General features: G+C 43.3%; 1 protein-coding gene across 1 annotated transcript in view; it reads right to left on the bottom strand.

Annotated features, from left to right (window-relative positions):
- AUNIP (aurora kinase A and ninein interacting protein) overlaps positions 1-5611 on the bottom strand; it is a 24659-nt gene that overhangs the window by 18603 nt on the left and 445 nt on the right. The gene's annotated exons all lie outside the window — the stretch shown is intronic.

Consider the following 5611-nt stretch of genomic DNA (forward strand, 5'->3'; position numbering starts at 1 on the left):
AACATATGTATATGTATAACTGATTTACTTTGTTATAAAGCAGAAACTAACACACCACTGTAAAGCAATTATACCCCAATAAAGATGTTTTAAAAAATCCTTAAAAAAGAAAAAAAAAAGAAAAGAAAAATCTCAAATAAACGATCTAACCCAACACTTAAAACAACTAGAGAGGGCTTCCCTGGTGGCGCAGTGGTTGAGAGTCCACCTGCTGATGCAGGGGACGCGGGTTCGTGCCCTGGTCCAGGAGGATCCCACATGCATTAAAAGGATCATACACCATGATCAAGTGGGATTTATCCCAGGTGTGCAAGGATTCTTCAATATACACAAATCAATCAATGTGATACACCACATTAACAAAGTGAACAAAAACCGTATGATCCTCTCAATAGATGCAGAAAAAGCTTTTGACAAAATTCAACACCCATTTATGATAAAAACTTTCCAGAAAATGGGCACAGAGGGAACCTACCTCAACATAATAAAGGCCATATACGACAAACCCACAGCTAGCATCATACTCGATGGTGACAAACTGAAAGCATCTCCACTAAGATCAGGAACAAGACAAGGATGTCCACTCTCGCCACTCTTATTCAACATAGTTTTGGAAGTCCTAGCCACAGCAATCAGAGAAGAAAAAGAAATGAAAGGAATACAAATTGGAAAAGAAGAAGTAAAACTGTCACTGTTTGCATCATTGTATACATAGAAAATCCTAAATATGCCACCAGAAAACTACTAGAACTAATCAATGCATTTGGTAAGGCTGCGGGATACAAATTAATGCACAGAAATCACCAGCATTCCTATACACCAACAACGAAAAATCAGAAAGAGAAATTAAGGAAACAATCCCATTTACCATCACAACAAAAAGAATAAAATACCTAGGAATAAACCTGCCTCAGGAGGCAAAAGAACAGGGCTTCCCTGGTGGCACAGTGATTGACAGTCTGCCTGTCGATGCAGGGGATGCAGGTTTGTGCCCCGGTCCAGAAGATCCCACATGCTGCAGAGCAGCTGGGCCCGTGAGTCATGGCCGCTGAGCCTGCGAGTCCGGAGCCTGTGATCCGCAGCGGGAGAGGCCACAACAGTGAGAGGCCACCCAAAGCAGCCAAACATAAATAAATTTTAAAAAGAGAGACATGTACCACAATGTTCACTGCAGCACTACTTACAACAGCCAGGACATGGCACCAACCTAAGTGTCCATCGACAGATGAATGGATAAAGAAGATGTGGCACATATATATAATGAAATATTACTCAGCCATAAAAAGAAACGAAATTGAGTTATTTGTAGTGAGGTGGATGGACCTAGAGTCTGTCATACAGAGTGAAGTAAGTCAGAAAGAGAAAAATACCGTATTCTTACACATATATATGGAATCTAAAAAAAAAGAAAATAATGGTACTGATGAACCTAGTTGCAGAGCAGGAATAAATATGTAGACACAGAGAATGGACCTGAGGACATGGGGTGGGAGGGGGAAGCTGGGGCAAAGTGAGAGTAGCATTGACATATATACACTACAGAATGTAAAATAGTTAGCTAGTGGGAATAGCAGCATAGCACAGGGAGATCACCTCTGTGCTTTGCGATGACCTAGATGGGTGGGATAGGGAGGATGGGAGGGAGGTTCAAGAGGGAGGGGATATGGGGACATATGTATGCATATGGCTGATTCACTTTGGTGTACAACAGAAACTAACACAGTATTGTGAAGCAATTATACTCCAATAAAGATCTATTAAAAAATAAACAAAATAAAATAAGCTACAAGGATATATTGTACAACAAAGGGAATATAGCCAGTATTTTATAACTATAAATGAAGTGTAACCTTTAAAAACTGTGAATCACTATATTGTACACCTTTAACTTATATAATATTGTACAGCAACTACAATTTTTTTTAGTTTAATATAAATAACTAACTAACTAAATAAGTCCTACTGTGTGCTGCCTGGAGAGGCTGGGAATTTTCAAAAACCAGCTAGGCTATGCTTCTTTTTAACAGACCTTCCTTCAGCTTCTCTCTCTCCTCTAGCTTTCTGCTATGACCAGCCAAAAAAAACCCAGCTAGCACATTTAACACTCTGCCTGGAAATCTCCTTGGCTACATCATCCAGTTCATTAGGTACATTTTCTACCTTCCACTTTACTACAGCCAACAGTGTTGCTAAACTTTGTCAACGCGTAACCAGTTTCCAAGATTTTTCTCACTTTCCTTTAAACCCTCACCCACAGCCTCCTCAAAGGTCATCAGACTTTTAGAAACAGTTCCTTAAAAGCTCTTCAAGCTTTCACTAGCATTCCCTTCAAAGTCCTTCCAGCTGCCACCCACTGCTCCATTCCATTTGCATTTCTGAAAGCCAAGCCCACCAGATAGATTAAACCATTCACTCATTTGCTCATTCAATAAATATTTACTGAGTACCTATTACATGCCAGAAAGTTTCTGAAGGACTGCCTAACGGAACTTTCATTCTAGTAGGGGAAGAAAGACAATAAGTGAAAAAGTAAATATGCAGCATATATGTCTGATGGTGAAAAGTGCTATGGAGAAAAACAAAGCAAGATTAAGGTAGTTAGAAGTATGGGGAGTAGAGGATAAGGGAAAGGATGGTTAAGAAAAAACTCAGTTAAGTTCACATTTGAACAAATGAAGGAGCAGAGAAATGCGGCTCTCTAATCCCTTTGCACTTCAGGCACAAGTATATAAAAGTCCCAAGCACAGATGTACTTGCCTTGAAAGACAGCAAGGCCAGTGTGGTTGGAGCAGAGGCAGAGCGAAGAGTAGATGAGGTCTAAAAGGCATAAGAGGGCACACAAGACCAGATGGTGTCTTATGGGCATTAAAAAGATTTTGGTTTTTACTAGAAGGTAAGAAACCACTAGATGGTTTTAAACTTAACAGTGAGCAAAGGGTTACTCTGGCTCAGGTGGCAGCAGTAGAAACAGTAGGAAAGGATGACATTCTAAATACATTTGAAGGCACAGTCCATAGCATTTGCTGATGGACTGAAAGTTAATAAAGTTGGAGAATGTCAGAGTGGCATTCAGTGCTCCTCCAAGGCTGGTAGAGAAACCACTGATGACTCGGCCAAGATTTCTGATATCTTTGCATTTCCGTCTCCCTCTTAGTTATGTCCACTTCTCCTTCTCTGCTACTTATCTCAAGGGTAGGGAACCAAACTGCATCATAGATGAAGAAGAAACAGAAATTATTTTCTAAGTTATAATGACATTTTAAATATAATACACTTAAGAGACAGCAAATATACAAATCAAATGCTAAATCTTTTTTTTTTTTTTTTTTTTTTTGGGGTTAAAACAAAAAAAAGATCCTCCCGGACCGGAGCACGAACTCGTGTCCCCTGCATTGGCAGGTGGACTCTCAACCACTGCGTCACCAGGGAAGCCCTAAATCTTTTTACCTCCAAGCCCTCTGCATTGGGAGCGCTGAGCCTTAGCCACTGGACCACCTGGGACGTCCCAAAATGGTCTTTTTAAAAACCCATACTAAAACCCGTATGTCTCACATGGAAAGTGCTCCATCATATATTTAGTGAAAGGTGAGTAGCAGAACAAACTGTCTGATATAATCTCATTTGTGGGGGAAATACATCCATATATTTATTTATCTATCTATCTATCTATTATCTGTGCTTCTGACCAATTGGCTATAGATTAGGGGTTCCAACAACCCCCTCCTACTCAGGATGCCAATCCCAAATCCAGGTTATTAACTATACTTCTGACCAGCTGGCTATAGATCAGAGGTCCCCACAACCCCCTCCTTAGGTTCAGCTGCTAGAGTGGCTCACAGGAACATTTTACTTGCTAGATCACCGGTTTATTATAAAAGGATATAACTCAGGAACAGCCAGATAGAAGAGACGCATAGGGCAAGGTATGTGGGAAGGGGTACGGGGCTTCCATGCCCTCTCCAGGCACGCCACTCTCCCTGCACCTCCACATGTTCACCAACCTGGAAACTCTGAACCCTGTCCATTTGGGTTTTTTTTTTTTTTGCAGTACGCGGGCCTCCCACCGCCGCGGCCTCTCCCGTTGCGGAGCGCAGGCTCAGAGGCCATGGCCCACGGGCCCAGCCGCTCCGCGGCACGCGGGATCCCCCCGGACCGGGGCACGAACCCGCGTCCCCTGCATCGGCAGTCGGACTCCCAACCACTGCACCACCAGGGAAGCCCCATTTGGGTTTTTAATGGAGGCTTTATTACATAGACATGATTGATTTAGGCAATGGCCATTGGCAACTGAATTCAATCTCCAGCCCTTCTCTCCTTAGAGGTAGGAGAATGGAGGGAGTGAAAGTTCCAACCCTCTAATCACATGGATGGCTTTCCTGGCAACCAGCCCATCCTTAGGTTACCTAAGGGCTTTCCAAAAGTCACCTCATTAAATATAAAAGACACCATTATCGGGGCTTCCCTGGTGGCGCAGTGGTTGAGAGTCCGCCTGCCGATGCAGGGGACGCGGGTTTGTGCCCCAGTCCGGGAGGATCCCACATGCCGCGGAGCGGCTGGGCCCGTGAGCCATGGCCACTGAGCCTGTGCGTCCGGAGCCTGTGCTTCGCAACGGGAGAGGCCACAACAGTGAGAGGTCCGCGTATGGCAAAAAACTAAAAAAAAATTAAAAAAAAAAAAAAAAAAAAGACACCATTATCACTCATTAACACAGGAAATTCCAAGGGTTTTAGGAGCTGTGAGCCAAGAACCAAAGACAAAGACCAAATATATATGAAAAATATAAAACAGAGATAATGACAGTACCTACTTCATTGAATTTTGAGTACCTGCCACTGATAAGGCATGTAACGTCCCAGCAAAGTGCCTGACACATAGAAAGTAATCAATAAATTACATATTGCTATTATCTGTACATCTTTTCTTCCCCAGAAGACTGTAAGCAACGTAAGAGCAAGAACTGTGCCGTTGCTGTCTGCTTTGAGCCTGTTTTTCACGTGTAAAATGGATATCACTGTATTGCTACTACATAGAACCACACCAGATAAGATAACTCAACAAATTCCAGCAGTGTCCAGCTTAAAATGCTCAATAAACATTAACTACTATTACCCCATACTTTTGTCTCTTTGTAATGACTAACAGAGAATCTTGTGTCTGTGCCAAACCTGGGTGGGCTTTCCAGTTCTCCTAGTTGGGTGAACCCGGGTTCATTACCTCACCTCAGTTTCCTCATTTCCGTAAGGCTGATGACACATATAACACACATTAAATACTTAATACAGTATGTGGCACCCAGCGGATGCTTCATAAATATTAGGCCAGCTCCCCTCCCCGTCTCTTCTTCTTTTTCCCCTAAAGTTACATGCTCTGGGCAGGGAGATGGCCGGCAACCTGACAAGCAGGGAAGAAACGGACCTCGGGGCGAGAACTTCCGAAGTTTGCGTATGCACCCACCCCTCCGTATTTCAGCCTCTGCTACCGTCTTGAAGGGACTCCGAGTTAAGGGGTCTGCTGCATTACGCTCCTCGGAGCACATTTTCTCTCCACCCTCTGCCCTCACCTCGAAACCTCGCTGCCCCAGTCTCTCCACACACACCCTACCCCCCCCCCA

This window comes from Neophocaena asiaeorientalis, unplaced genomic scaffold, assembly GCF_003031525.2.
Source record: "Neophocaena asiaeorientalis asiaeorientalis breed wild unplaced genomic scaffold, Neophocaena_asiaeorientalis_V1.1 scaffold79, whole genome shotgun sequence".
Lineage (NCBI taxonomy): Eukaryota > Metazoa > Chordata > Mammalia > Artiodactyla > Phocoenidae > Neophocaena > Neophocaena asiaeorientalis.